The sequence below is a fragment of the Balaenoptera acutorostrata genome, chromosome 13 (assembly GCF_949987535.1).
Source record: "Balaenoptera acutorostrata chromosome 13, mBalAcu1.1, whole genome shotgun sequence".
NCBI classification, from domain to species: Eukaryota; Metazoa; Chordata; class Mammalia; order Artiodactyla; family Balaenopteridae; genus Balaenoptera; species Balaenoptera acutorostrata.
Genome location: NC_080076.1, coordinates 69,525,232 through 69,541,183, shown reverse-complemented (window position 1 = coordinate 69,541,183; position 15,952 = coordinate 69,525,232). Strand labels below are relative to the sequence as shown.

At 50.2% G+C, this 15,952-nt stretch overlaps 1 long non-coding RNA gene across 5 annotated transcripts in view; it reads right to left on the bottom strand.

Moving 5' to 3' along the window:
- The window catches only part of LOC130704626 (uncharacterized), a 298,014-nt gene that overhangs the window by 81,886 nt on the left and 200,176 nt on the right, over positions 1-15,952 (bottom strand). For all 5 annotated transcript variants that reach the window (XR_009005074.1, XR_009005072.1, XR_009005070.1 and 2 more), the window contains exon 4: positions 3,516-3,696. This is a non-coding gene — a long non-coding RNA (uncharacterized LOC130704626). The remainder of the gene's footprint in view (positions 1-3,515; positions 3,697-15,952) is intronic.

Genomic DNA, 15,952 nt, shown 5'->3' with positions numbered 1-15,952 from the left:
CCAGCACACAACGGGCTCACCTAAGACCCCAGCCCCGTGAAACATCACGAGCAGAGCAGAATTCCCTCTTGGCGTCCATCACACCTTCTCCCCCAGCCCGGCTTCCTGCTCACATGGAAGGCAGCCTCCTTTCACCCCTGCCTGCCCTTGGTGCCTTAATGGTAGGCTCCCTGGCAGAGGAAAAGGCAAGCGATGTGCTTGTACCCACCCAGGTGTCAAGTGGCTCTTTGCTGTCTCTTTGCTATGGAGGCCACCTAGACATCGCCCCAGCTGCTGCGAGGGCTGACGGCTCCCAGCTGAGCCCCTGGACCTAGCAACTGCCCTTTGCTGGAGAGAGCTGCCTTGTCCAAGGTCAAACCTCCTTCCAGTGTCTGGTCAGTGATGGGGGTATACGGGCCTGGCCTCCTTGCCTCTAGGCAGCATGACTGTAAGAGCCAGCTCAGCTCTGGAGCTCCCATGGGATCAGCTGAGACCCTGGGGGAAACTGAATCGCACTCCAACTTCTCTCTGCCTCATTCTGCTTGTTTCCCTACCCCCAAAGTATTGATCCTAAGGGTCTCCCTTACTGTATCCCAGTAAACCCCCTGCACTCAAAGCCCCAGAGCCTCGGGGTCTGTGTCCAGAGGAGCCAACCTTCATCAGCCTTTTTCGCGTTCGCCTATTTAATCTCTATAACATCTCTGGCTGGCACACCCCCTGATTCACGTCTCAGAGAAGCAGCCTGCCTTGTCCCGGATGTACTGAGCGGTCAGGGCTGGGATTCCTCCCCAGCGGGCCTAGCACACTCCCAGGTAGTCAGGACTCTGACTCCCGCTATCTCTGCCCTTAGGAGACAACCCGATGGAGATTCATGATTCCTTTCAGACTCTGGGGAGCCCCCCAAGACCAGGGCTCCCTGCCTCCCTGTCGGGGCGCCCAGGTGGAGACACACAGCATCCACCCCAGGATCGGACTGCTCATCCGGGTTTACTCACACTACCTCTCTTGTCTTCAGCTCTGGATACGGTCGCTCTCCACCTGCCACGCTCACCAATGTCTGGGGGGGGGCGGGGGTTGGGTCACATGGTGTAACTGGAAGGGCCAGATGCATCTGGCTTCAATCCGGGCTCTTGGTGGAACGGGCCACCTCACGCTTCTCTGAGCCTCCACGTCCTCATCTTTCAAATGGGCTGTTGTGAGGATTGCGTGGGACAGTACAGACCAAAGGCTCGGCCCCATGCCCAGCCCACAGCAGCCACTGAGGAGTCCACATTTCCTCCCTTTATCACTGGTGAGAACATCTAATTTGATGAGGATGATTCACGCGGAGCCCTGTGTCAAACGTGAATCACATCATCTCGTTTAATCATTGCAACAGCTCTATGAAGCAGGTCCCACTGTCATCCCCACTTCATGGGTGAGAACACAGAGGCCTAGAGGGATGAGGTGGAGAATCCACGGTTCTCAGGCGAGGAAGTGGAGCAGCTGGGACTCGAACCCCTCTGTCCAGCTCCAAAGCCCACGTTCTTTACCACCTGGATTCCCTTCTCCTTCTGGGAGCTCTCAGACCCCCAGCTCTTCCACAAGCCCCCATCCCAGTGGGGTCCCTACAATCTGGAACCTTGTCCCCAGGTGTCCTGCTAAGAAAATCAATGGAAATCATGTGTTGTGGGTATCAGGTTGCTCACACCTTCGCCCCCCTGCCTTCTGTGCTGAAACTGACCCTCCAATAACAGGAAAATCCTGTCCCTGGGCTGGAGCTCAAGTTCTCACAGGGCCTCTGTCGCCAGGAAAGCCGTTTGCATCCTCTCGCAGCTCTAATGCCTTCCAGCCGTGGAGAGGAGAGTGCTGGCTGGCCCTGGCGGTGGCCATAAATCCGTAATTGAACAACGTCTGGGACTACCAGTCTCCATAAAGAGGAACCAGAGGAATGTGGTAAAATTGTTCACAAGGCCACGGGGACTTCCTCTGTGGCTGGGCCAGGGGTCCACACTGCTCCACGCAACCCCTTCCCCTGGCCGCCCCTGAGCCAGCTCCTGTGCAGGAAGAACACGGGACCAGGAGTCAGCCAGCCCTGGGTTCGAATCTGGCTCTGCTGGGGGCTTGGTGATGCCACAAAGCCTCTCCTTGCCTCAGTTACCGCCTTCAAACTGAGCATCTTGCTCCCAAGGTAGCATCCTTGTGACAGTTCAATGAGGTAAGGTTTCCCCTACTACAGATGGAGGAATTCTAACTACGGTTATAAGCTTTGCAGACGTCGCTGTGATTGATAGCAGACAGAGAGGGAGGAGATGGGGTGGGGACAACGTGGGGGACCAGAGACACCCAGATCAAACCTCCACAGGGGTCTCCACACATCTCCTCCCGATTCCATCCGGGCGGCATATTTGGGTCTTTGGCCAGCCTCCTTTGCCTCATCTCTGCCAGCTCAAAAAGAGGCTATGGGTTTTACCAAGTAGATTACCTGGCACTTAGCTGATGAAATAACACCCTCCCCCCACCAAGATATCGATCAGCCACTGGCAACCGTGGAGCTTGCAGCAGCCTCCGGACAGTTAAAAAAGAAAATCAACCATTAATAAAATTGAATGGTTGGGGGCGGGAGGGAGGGAAAGAAGATGGGGAGGAGCTGGAGGGAGGGGGTTGGGAAGAAGCTAACACAAGGAAGAAAACTGGGAGAAAAAGTGCCCTTCCGATTTAAAACCCGCATCGCAGATGCATGAGGGATCGCTCCACAAGAGAACGCTGACCACATGTGTCTGCTAAATTAAAAGTGAAGAGTGGACGTCTGCATGACACGAAGGACAGAGGTTGCAAACTCAGGGCAGCCCCACAGGGTGTCTTTTTTGTTCTGCATATGCTTTATTTAAATGGAATTTGCTGCAATATTTTTCAAATGGGATTTTTCATATAAAAGTCTAGATTTCTGGAATCTCTTGCAAAATTAGGACACGCAGTAATGCTGGGCTTGCATTCCTACAAGGCAGCAGCCGGGTAGAGTGATAGCAGCTGTCCCCGTGGGTGGGACACGTGGAGTCCGGCTTGCTCGGCCCCCATCTGACCCCTGCACTCTCTCCTGTGAGCTACCAGGGCTTTTGAGCTTGAGACCCTGATCCAAAGTCGGACCTGAATTATGTCGAAAATATATATGCGTGGATGGGTCTGGAGGTATGTGTGTGAGTGATACACCCTGGATAAGTCCATGCCAAAATATTAACAGAGGTGCCTTTCCTTAAATAGGACTTGATCTTCTCATCCTTTTGTACTTACTACTCTCATCAATAGAAAACAATAGACTTGGCTTTAAGGAAAAAAATCAATATATGCAGAGCTGAGTATTCTGTATGCTCACAATGACGGCAATTGTACCAAGAAGGAACAGATAAAATGCCAAACTGCGGTCTTCTCCAAATAGGGGAGTTGTGGGCAATTGGAATCATTTTCTATCTTTTCTGCAACAAAGCTCTTTCATATTTCTAATCAGACAACTACAAACCAGGTATGTGTGAATTAAAAGCAAATCACGATTAACCCACCTTAACAGAGATGTGATTCTGTGGGAAGATGTCTTATTGGAGGAGGGGCCTTGAGCCTGGTGGGAGGGCTTGTCAGGCATTTCTGAGCCCTTTTCTCTAGGATCTGGAACCCGGTGCAGGAGGAAACGCTGTCAAATGGCTGAGGCATGTTGTTTTGGTCCCAGACCTCAGATCCCCATCTCTGAAAGCAGAAGAACACAGTAAATTCCTCATAGGGGAGAAAAGGGGAGCCTAGCGTTTTTCATAAGTTCCTATGTGGCAGGTATGGATTGGCATGTTCTCACATATCTGTGTTAACTAAAAAGCCTAGGGGTTGATAAACCAGGCTCTCAATTCAGCCGTGTCCTAGCTGTGTGACCTCATGCAGGCCACTTAACCTCTCTGAGCCTCATTCTTTATATAAAATAGGGATCGAACTGACCTCATAGGGTTGGAGGGAGGATTAAGTGAGGAAAAAAAATCATAAAAAGAGCAGTAGACAGTCAGCCTCCCACAACAACCCAGCAAGTCTGAGGCCATGATGCCCCACTCTAAGAAGAGGAAACTGAGTCTTGGTAAGGGGGGGTGACTCATCAGGGATGGCTGTCCCCACAGAGATCAGGTCTGTGTGACTCACAGAGGACTCACTGGCACTGACCACTGGCCCCTGCCCCTAGGAGGCTCTCATCAACGTAGCATTTAAACTGAGATCATCTGAACGTCTACTGAGTGCCCGTGTAAACAGGAGCAGGAGTTCTGGAAACAGACCAGATTCAAGAGCTCCCTCCTTCATCACTATACGGCTCAGGCCAGCGCCTTCACCTCAGAGCCTCAGTTTTACGGTCTGTCAAATGGGCGTGCCAATGGGATCCTTGTGAGATTTCATCAAGATGGTAAATGCGTGTAAGGACTTCATGGAATGGAAGGAGTGATCGATCGTGGTGTAACTATCCCCACTTTACAGATAAGGAAAGTTGTACCCTGCACCATCCACTCATTCCTTCCTTCATCCATCCATTCATTCCTTCCTTCATCCCTTAGCTTGTTTACCAGAGCAGCACATCCCTCTACCCAGGGCTCTAGAAGTGTCAGCCCCCCTGAAATGCATGTGGGAGACAGAGGCAGGGAGCAGGTCTCCCCCCACCCCAGGCCTCCTTGTCTCTCACTGCTGAGGAGGCAGCTGCAGCCAGACATTTGGAAACCATTACAAACATCCCCGTCTGATTCTGTTCCCCCCTGTGCGTAGCTTAAAGCAACAGATTCCAAGGAATTTTGGCTGCGTTCCTTGGCAGAGGGAGACCCAGAGGAATGATGAAGAGAGCTCTCTCCTCCCCACGCCATCCACACATGGTCCTCTTCATTTCAGGGTCCAGAGCAATGGGCAGCAAACCCAGAGGGGTGTGGGCAAGAGTTAACGCCAGGAGGACTTGGGTCTCAGCCCGGACACGGCCACGTCCTGGTGGAGCCACCTCTCTGAGCCTCAGTTTCCCTATCTGTAAATGGAAATAGTCATAGTATGAAGACTCACGACCCTTATTGTGAGGAACCCACCAGTCAATATAAATTAAATGCCTGACACATGGTAGGTCTTCAAGAAATTCTATTTCTCTCCCGTTCTCATTTCAAGGTTGCCTTTGATGTGACCAAGAAAGCAAGGAGGTGGATTAAATGAGAGCTTGGTGCAGTAGTGAAGTCCCCAGGCTGCTGGATGTCCTCGACAAAGTCACTTTCCATCCCTGTGCCTCAGTTTCCCCAGACTCCCAGCTCTCGCACCCTGACTTTCTCTGCATTGGTGCCCTGCCCGACAGGGGCTCCCAGCATGACCCTAGCCTAGGTGGTCCTCCAAAGCCCTCCGAGTCTTCCTCTTACCCCTCCCCTCTCCTCCATCATTTTCTCTCATTTTTTTCTGTTTCCTTGTTCTCCCTCTTTTTTCTCCTGCCTCTCTCTCTTTCTCCCCTGTTCCTTTGGTTACATCTTCTCATGTGCTTCCTTTGCTCTTCTTCCTCTCCATCCTCCCTCCTCAATCCCCATGCCCTTTTCTCTGTCTGTCTCTTTAAATGTCTCTCTGTGTCTGTCTCTCTCTGGCTCTGTCTGTCTGTCCCTCTTTCCTATCCGTGCTTTCTCTCTCTCACTCACTCTCTCTCTCTCCCTCTCCACCCCATCACTTTGTTCCCTGTCCCTCCATGCATCTCTGCCTCTCTATCCATCTCTCCCCAACTCCCACCTACCTGCATCCGTTCACTTCATCCAGCCTCTCCCAGGAAAGCGCCACAAGCCCATTCATCCCAGAAGGAGCCAGGACTCTGTCGGGAGCTACAGCGTTCCCTGATGAGGCTCCGATGAGCGATTTCTCTCCCCACTGAGTCACTGAGCTCTATCAGACCGGTTCCTACGGGGCTGCCCTGTATATTCTCCGTCTGCCCCTCCAGCTTCTCCCTCATCTGAATCACCCAGCCCTGTACTCTGAGAATGTAGCTTCTGCAGACTGCATCGCCTGGCTCACTCAGCCCTGGCTTCTGGATGCAGATCCCGAAGGGGCTCAGGGTGCGGAAGTCAAGGGAGACTGGGGAGTTTGTTGTCCTGACTCCACCCCTGCAGTCCAGGCCCTGGTGGGCAGCTATCTCCTGCAGCCACACCTCTCTCCAGGTCCCAGTAACACCCTCTTCTCTCTCCTCCAGGCCTCAGGGTGCTAATGGCTCCCCTCTGTTGCCAGCCCAGAGGTGCTGCACCATCCTTTTGGGCCCCCTTAACTCTGGCCACACTCTGATCCTTCCTCCCTTCATTACATGTCCCCTTGGTCACCCCAGGTTGAGTTGCTACTTGTTTCCTGCTGTGACACAGATGGATGCAAATTCCCTCCTTCTGCTGAACACCTCATGCCATCTTCTCCCCCTCTTCTCTCCTCTCACCCTTCCCCACCTCTCTGCTCACACCCACCCTCCTATACTGGGCCCAGATCTGCTCCCCAGCCAGACTGGGAGCTCCATAAGGGACAGACCTTGCCAAGACCTCCCAGGCCCCCTTACTCAGTCCACTGCACTTAGTCCGCTCTCAGGGGCTGTTAAGGTATCACTGAATGAATCAGGGCAGTGCGGGAGCAAGATCGTGGCCAGCACGCCAGCAAGTCAGGTGTGTCTGCAGCACTGCCTGGGATGCTCAAAGGAGTCCACTCTGGTGCTGTCCCTCCCCCTCCACGGGCATCCTGTCAGAGCCCCTGCAGCCCTGCGGTGGGGGGATCCCTGACAACGGGGCGCTGCCAGGCTCCAGCTCCACCAATTGCACAGCACCTCTCCACGCGCCCCGAGCTCACGGATGGGAGGGCTCCCCTGCTCCTGGCGCCTCTTCAAGCTGCCTGGTGAACTAAATTGATTTTTTATCGTTGCTCTGGAGCGAGCTTAATGAATCTGTTAGTGACGGCTGCCTGCCCCAAACGTCTCCCAGTGCCTGTGCCTCCAGAACCGCTCTTCCTATGAAAGAAAAGGAGTTATTTAAGGTTCAGCCTGTGCCCCTGAGAGCATCTGGGCATCAACTGTGCCATGCCTCATTCTCCCTGGGGTGTTTCCCATACTGGGGCAAGGCTCTAATGTGAGTTAGAGACGGAAAGGCAATGCAGAGGTTTAGTTTAGTACACGTGTGCCTAGGGACCAACTGTCCATCTGTACATCCATCCATCCATTCATCCATCTACCTATTCACCTGTGCGTTCACCCATCCACCCAACCATTCATTCCACCGCCCCCCCAGCCATCTGTTTACCTACCCATCCATCCATTCATGCATCTATGCATCCATCCATCCACCTATCTTGCAATCCATTCATCCATCCCTTCATCTATCCATACATTTATCCACCCACCCATCCATCCATCCATCCATCCATTCATCTATCCATATGTCCACTCACTAATCCATGTATCCACCCATCCACCCAACCATTCATCCACCCATCCATTCATTTGTTTACCTACCTATCCATCCATCTGCATCCATCCATCCACCTATCTTTCAATCCATTCATCCATCCCGTCACCCATCCATACATCTATCCATTCACTCATCCAACCACCCATACATCCATCCTTCCATCCATCCTTCCATTCATCCATCCCTCCATTCATCTACCCATCCATCCATAAACCCATCCATCTCTCCATTGTTTCATTTATTTCTTCATTCATTTGGCTTTATACATACTTATTATGAAACCCAACATCCTTACTGTGGTCTACAGGGTACCACAGTACTGCCCCTCAACCTGTTTCCCTCCACTCTCCCCTCTCACCCCACTCCAATCACTCTGACATTGCTGCTGCAGGCCCTTTGCATCTGCTCTCTCCTCTGTCAGAAAATCTCTTTCCCGGACACCCCCATGGCTTACTCCCTTCCTTCACTAGGCCTCTGCTCAAACTTCACCACTTCCAAAAGGCCTTCTCTGATCACTCTCGATATAAGTTAGCAACTCTGTCACTCTTTATCCTTTATCCCCCTTTTAATTTCCACAGAGTGTTCCTTGCCCTCTGACATTATATCATAAATTAACTTATCTTGTTCAGTGACTATTGTCTTCCACTAGAATGAAGTTCTATGAAGATAAGGGCTGTGCCAGTTCCACTAGCCACTGTACCCTGTGTTCTAGAACCATGCCTGGTCTGTAATCGATACTCAGGAAGGTTGATTCACTGAATCAATTATTTCATTAGCTAATACATGCTCTGTCACTTCTGTCACATACTAAGCACTGAAATGAATGGTTAACAAAACCAGGCAAAGCCCTTCCCCGCACAGGACACCAGCTCCCTGGAAACACATGACGAAGGAGGAGACCGAGCCAAACAACCATGCGCGTGATTGTAAAACCCTGTCTGGGCTAACAGCCTTGAGCAAGGTCACATGGGGTCTATAAACATTTTTAAGTTGTTTGTGTGGTTTTTTTTTTTTGCTCGCATCCCCAAGGCATCCTGTCTGCCCACATCACCCACGTAGATGCTGGTTGAAACTAGAACCTGACTTCTCAATTCTTTGCTGCTCTTCTCAAGCCTCCAGCTCTGCTCAGCCCTCTCCCTGTTCCTCCAGGCCCTCTGTCGGCAAGGAGAGAGGAGACAGCGGGCGGGCGGGACTGCTTGTGCCTCTCTGAGTTGGTCCCAGGCCTTGCTCAGAGCATGGATGTAACTGGGTTCATTCTCCCTCTTTTTCTTCTTCCATCCAAGCCGGGAGCCAGGCCCGTGGTGCTGCCCTGCCTCAGGGAGAAGGTGTTTAAATAAGCCAGAGGCCCTTCCTATGTTTTATGAGGTGTCTGAGTCCCCCAGAATGTGGTACCAGATACTCTGAAGGGTAAGGGGAATGGAGCACACATTTGGGGACAACAGGGATGCAGGAGGAGCACCTCAAGACCAAAATGAGGTTGGGGGCTGGATGGGGGGGAAGGTGGGGACCTGACCTGAGTATCTTGGGGATGTTACCGGACCTCAGGAGGCACAATTGTGGGTGCACCAAGGGTGGTATAATGCTGGCCACAAGAGCTCCCTGAGACCTCCTTCCTTAAGATCCCCACGCCTGCAGCTTCAGGATGGCCAATGGCTGTAGCAGTTCCTATTTCTCCAAAAGGGCCACAGCAATATTTCCAATCCTCTCTGCTCTTCAAAAGCTTTGCCACACCCCACCAAGAAGTAGCATCTATTCCCCTTCCCCTTGACCCTGGGAGGATTTGTGACTGCTCTGACAACTAAAGTTCATTAATAGTAATGGCATGTGACTTCGGGAGCTAGGGGGACACAGTTTCTACCTGGACCTCTTTTTCTTGGGATGCCCAGGCCTGGAACCAGCCACCATGTTGTGAGGAAGTCCAGGCTCCACGGAGAGGCTGTGGTGGATGTGCTGGCCTATGGTCCCAGCTAAGTTCTCAGCTTACAACCCTCATCAGCCGTCGATTAAGCAAATAAGTGAGAGTTCAGATGATTCCAACTCCCAGCCTTCAAGCCTTCTGGCTAAAGTCCTAGACATCATGGAGCAGGGACAAGCCATCCCCGCTGTGGCCTATCTGAACTCCTGACCCACAGACACCATGAGCATAATAAATGCTCAGTGCTTCACGTCACTGAGTTTTGGGGTGATTTTTTTAACACAGCCAGAGTAACTGGGACAGCAAGTACACATAATACAGCTCCCAGTGGGCCAGCCACTGTGCTAAGCATTTTACAAATATTCACTCAATCTTCAAAACTTCTAGAAGTCCTATTCATATCTCCATTTTACAGGTGAGGAACTGAGGCACAGAGGAAAAGTAACTTGCCCAAGGCCACAAAATAAGTGGCTGAGCTGGAATTTGAACCCAGGCAGTTTGACTCTAGGGCTCGTACTCTTAACAACTAGCCAGGGCAGTCTGGTGCAATTTGCATCCTCAGGGCAGTGGGAGAAATGTAAGGTTGATCATTGGAGCCCCACGTTGTGGATGTACAACCTCAAGGGCTTGCTGTCCCTTGTAATCAAAATTGGAGGTCTTTACAACTCTGTAGGATAGGACTTCACTGTTGAATGCAAGTTGATAAATAGCAATATCCAGCAAACTAGGGATGGATCAGTGGATGGATGGATGGATGGATAGATAGATAGATAATGGTAGTTGGTGGTGCATTTTTTGTTTTGTTTTTTGTGGGTTTTTCAATGTATATAGGAGTTATAGCTTAATGATAAATGTTTGTTCTGCAGGATCTGAGAAAGACAAACTAGAGATGGAGTCCCAGCTCCCTGTTTCACCAACTCTCTCAAAGCCTCAGTTTCCTCACCTGTAAAATGGTCATGACCTTATCCCTCTCAGGGGATGTGACAAAGATTCATGGAGATAACACTTCTAAAGCACTTTTCGCAATGCCAGCACCTCGTAAATGCTAGATTCCTACTCCGCCCCCAACCCCTTGTCCGTGCCCTTTCCTCATCCTTTCCCAGCTTCCACACCCCCTGCAGCTGACCTGCGGCTGTCCCAGGCAGCAGGGGTCCCCCGACTCCCCACTGCCCTCGAGCTGGTGGTCACAGAAGTGTGTCTCCCTCTAACGTGCGATGCCAGGCTTGCTGGCAGCCTCCAGCGCCGAGCACAGCTGCCAGGCCGGCATGCCTCCTTCCTCACAGCTGCTGGGATGCGACCTTGTCTATCAGGCGGCCCTGGGAAACCCACTGAGTATGCTCCCAGCTTGGTAGGTGACATAAATATTTTCCAACATGCAGGCAACAATCTGATTGGTGCCTTCCCCAGAGTGCCAAGCTCCAAGCTTGGGGCTGCAGAAGCAAAAAGGAAAAAAAAATTCCTTTTGCCAATGAAGTCTGGCTCCTTCCTTCACTGAAGTGTTTAACTCTTCCTGTCTCCTGTTTGTTTCCTTGTTTACTCCAAGTTCTAACCCAAACGGCTGACATTCAGCAGGATTTTGGGAAATGCTTACACTCGTTAGGACAGCACTGGCCCTCCCTTCACGGAGCCAAAAAACAATCTAGGGCAGCATCTCAGACTTGAGTGTGTATTAGAAACCACCCAAGGTGAGAATAACATAGTGGCTTAAAATTTAATTTAAAATATTTTTTAAAGAGTCCTTATCTCTCAGAGGTAGATGCAGCACTATCCAAAGATGAAATGGCAGGTGTCTAGATTTGTTCCAAAATAATACAGGAGGCAGCTACACAGGGAGAGTAATGCTATTGCTTCTAATTTCCAGATGATAAAACTGAGGCTTAGAGAGACTGGGCTGGACAAGGTACCTCAGCCAGGGAGTGCTGGTGGGCGGATTTGAACCCAGGGAGTACGTCTCCAGAGCCTGTAGATCCTGAGCTCCTGGTAAGACATTGTCTTAGCTTCTTCACTGACCGCTTCCCTGGGTGACACGCACCTGGAAACCAACCCAGAAAGTCACACGCAGGGCGTTCTGTAATTCTATCTCATAAACAGATGCAAATCAGGTCCTTGAGCAAGACAGGAATTTTCCTGCTTTGAAAATGGAAAATAGTGGTGTGATTTTTGTAGCTACCATCTCTTGAGCAGGCGCCCAGCGTGTTCCAGCCACAGTGGAAAGCAATGCACGTTTGTTATGTCATGGAAGGCTCACAACTCCTTCAGGGAGATGGGACAGTAGTTTAACTTCTAAAATACACAGCACTCAGCAACGTTCAGGGGGAGCCTTGCCTGAGGTCACACACAGGTATCTGGGGGCGAGGGGAGTCTGCCTGACTCCCAAGCCCAACCGGATCTCCTTCCATCCACAGGGCTGCCTGGAGATGGATACAGCCCTTCACCCTGGGGATACAGGACACTATAATGAGAATGCAGTCAGTGCAGTTTTTACAGAAAACTCAGAAGGCGTCTCACCAAAGCAGCGTCTTGCATCCAGTTTGAGTTAATTTCAAGGGCAAAGCATTAAAAGATAAATGGACATAGGAAAGGCTACAGCAGGCATACCTACTGAGGAGTGCTGAATACCTGATCTTTTGATGGCCTAATCTGCTATGACGTGGGCCTCACGATCTTCTGGAGGAGGGAGGCCAGCGTGCTCCTCATCCCCTGGAGCCCCCATGATGCTGAGCCCTCCCTGGCCTCTAAGAAGACTGGAGAGGGGTCTCAACAGAGCTCCCGGAGAAGACCCTTCCTGTACTTTGACATCCGCCCCCAAGGAGAATGGCCTTTATTTTGAGGGGTGGGGGAGGGGAAGGAATATCAATCTAGATTCTCACTTTATACAACAAAATAAATTCCAGATGAATTTTGTAAATGCAGAGCCAAATGTAAAAATTAATAAAAATTTGAAGACAAAAATGGAGAGTTAATGATACCACAGAGGGGAAGGCATTTCGTAAGCAGAAAAAAACAAAGAAATGAATCACAAAGGAAGGGAAAATTGGATAGATTTGTGTACCTGAAATGAAATAGAAAAAAGAAGGTGTAACTAAAGACTTAATAAATGAAATTAAAATCCAGCTGACAGAAAGAGAAAAACAAATACCGTATGCTAACACATATATATGGAATCTAAAAAAAAAAAAAAAAAATGGTTCTGAAGAACCTAGGGGCAGGACAGGAATAAAGACCCAGACGTAGAGAATGGACTTGAGGACACGGGGAGGGGGAAGGGTAAGCTGGGACGAAGTGAGAGAGTGGCATGGACATATATACACCACAAAATGTAAAATAGATAGCTAGTGGGAAGCAGCCGCATAGCACAGGGAGATCAGCTTGGTGCTTTGTGACCACCTAGAGGGGTGGGATGGGGAGGGTGGGAGGGAGACGCAGGAGGGAGGGGATATGCGGATATAAGTATATGTATAGCTGATTCGCTTTGTTATACAGCAGAAACTAACACAACAGTGTAAAGCAATTATACTCCAATAAAGATGTTAAAAAAAAAATCCATCTGACAAACAGATGAAAAATATTTGCAACGCTTATGATAGACAAATGGTTAGTGCCCCCTATATTTTTTACCAGGCTCTTGCATATCAAACAGAAAACACTAAAACCCTAAGAGAAAAAAGGTCAAAGGAAATGAACAGTTCCCAGAAGAAATGTAAACAACGGATGGACCCATGAAAAAATGTATATAGACAATCTCACAAGAAGCAAATTCTTAGTTTGGCACAGATTTTAATGAGTTGATTCTGTATTGGCAAGAGGAAGGTGAGCTAGGTCCCTTGACCAACACTGGAGACAGAAATCACTTTTTTTTTTTTTTTTTTTTTTTTGGTCACACCTCAGATCAGGGATCAAACCCGTGCCCCTGAAGTGGAACCGCAGAGTCTTAACCACGGGACTGCCAGGGAAGTCCCCGGAAATCACCTTTCTGGAAGGCATCTAGTTACGTAACAAGAGACTTAAAACTTCTGTTTCTGACCCACTAATACCACTTCCAAGAACCCATCCTCAGGGAAGATCATGGGTACAAAGATTGAAACCATCCCAAATATTTCCACTACATCATGGATTGAACCTACAATGGGATACTGTACTGCTCTTTAGAAAGCTGTTAAAGACTAATGATTAAGACAGAACGTGGTAAAAATCTCGTAAACAAAAACTGCATTTTCAAAATGATGCTGAATTTTCGAATGAAGTTGACAGATGTGAGCACGTGGCTGTATGGACCTGAGTAAATGCAGAAATATTAGTGGAAGGATATTCACCATACAATTAACAGTGGGTTTGGGAACTGGGGAGAGTGTTTAATGTTCTTCCTTATATTTTTGTATGTTATAAATGTTCTATTATAAGCACATATTATTTTTGTAATAAGGAAAAATTTTAAGCCAATCCAGTAAAATTAGAAAAGCCGCCCTCTATTTGGGGCCATTTGGGCAGGTAGGAGCCTCAAAAGATGCGTAAGGTAAGGCAGGGTTTCTCAACCCTGGGGCAGACAATTCTTTGTGGTGGGGACCGTCCTGTGCATTATAGGATGTGTAGCAGCATCCCTGGCCTCTACCCACCAGACGCTAGTAGCAAACCTCCCAAGTTGTAACAAGCAAAAAGGTCTCCAGACATGGCCAAATGTCTCCTGGGGGGGAGGGGGGACAAAAATCACCTCTGGGTGAGAACCACTGCAACCAGGAGTAAGGAAGGAGCACTTTTCGTCTGTTTGTTCTGGGGGTGATATTCATCTATCCTTTTGTTCACTCATTCATTCATTGAACAGACGTTTTCAGATCCCAGCTCTGTGAGCCGGGAGACCCGAGTGCTAGTCCCATGTCAGATTCTCACACTGTGACTTTAGGAAAGTCGTCTAAGGCTCCTTTATTTGTAAAACACTCCCTGAGACCCTGGCCCTGCCATAGGGAGTGTGCAGCCAGGGACAGCTCCACATAACTCCAGGCTCTGCCCTCAGGAGGTCACAGTCTGGGAGAGACAGCCACTATACAAACAGCTATATTTGTTCAGAGGGATGGGTGTTAACAGGGGCCTGTGAGTGGTGATGGATGAATGGAAGAGAGAGACTCTGTCAGGGGTAACGATGGTGGCAATGCCTTTAAGGATAGCCCTTCACATGTGCACCACACTTTAAGTGGGTCTTCAGAGTCTTGGCAGGAAACCGATGGTGCATTTGGTGGGGTAACCTAGGAGAGTTTAAGAATGAGGTACTTTCAAAAGCGAGGGAGGGGGAGAGGGAAAGCAACAGGGGATGGTGATGCAGCAGCACCTGCGGGCAGCAGCAGCCGAGAGCCCATCCATCCCTAGGCCTCAAGGCGTCACGAGAGCGACTGACACTGGGTCCCGGAGAGAGCTGCGGCTGCCACTGCGGGAGAGAGCCACGCAGCAGGAAGGGAGGTGTTGGGTAGGGCAACACAGCCACTGTCAACCCAGAGCCAGGCAGGGAGGCAGCAGAAGCAAGAAATATCTCAGCCTCACTCTCCTCCTGCCCTCCAGTTTCCTGACATCGCCTCCCACTGGCCAAACCATACAGGGCACAAGAGAGCAAGGGAGCCTGCTGATACAGCCCACGTGGGTCCGCTACCTGAGGCAAACTGCAGATGGAGAAGGATAAAGAGGATCGAGAGGGGCATTCAGACATCCAGGGCAGAAAGCACTATCTCTTGCCTTCTCATTCCATCCCTACGACAGTCCTGCAAGGTAGATTTTATTATCCACCTTTTATATAAGAGGAAGCTAAGGTTCAGAGAGGTATAATGATTTTCCCAAAGTCATACAGCCAAAAGGGATGGAGCCGGGATTGAAAGCATGGTTTGCCTGAGTCTCTGAGCCCCAGGCTTTATAGTTAGGAGAATCTGGGTTCAAATCCCAGCCCCCTCCACTTATTAGCTTTTGACCTTGGGTAACACCTGTGTATCTCTGAATGGACCAATCTGTAAAGTGGTGCTAGTGACTCCTACACCAGTGGGGCCCTTGCTGAGTGGGGAGGAAGCTAATTCAGGCAGAGGCCTGCCCCACTTCCCACTGGGTAGTTATTAACCAGAGCATCAGACTCTACATTAGGCAGGGGGCAATTTGTCTGCCTCTTCCGCCACCTGCAGAATCGATCTCCATGCTCAGCTGCCTCATTGAGATTCAGGCCCTCAGCTCTGGGACTCCATCCCAGTGTCTGGTCAATAGCTTATATTTTTAATTTGTCAATAATCAGTTGGGACCTTGGCCAGTGCCCCGCAGATGGCTCAGCAAGATCGCTCAGCAGTGGGGAGAGGAGAGGAGGGCAGTGTGCGTGAAGGGGAACAGACCCTGAGCTGGGCAGATGAACCCAGGTGGGGATGGGGGACAGCTGGGTACCCACAGCAGCCTGACTTTCCAGGCCATGGCCTGGGTGTCAGGAGACCTAGGGAGTCATGGATAAGTACACGAGCTTGAAGTCAACAAAACCTGGGTTCAATTCCAGCTCTGCCGCTTTAAAGATAGGTGGCCTTGACCAAGAGACTGGCCTCTCAGAGCCTTTCCCCATTTGTCAGGCGGCTGCCATAATAACAACACATAACCCATAGGGTTGTAG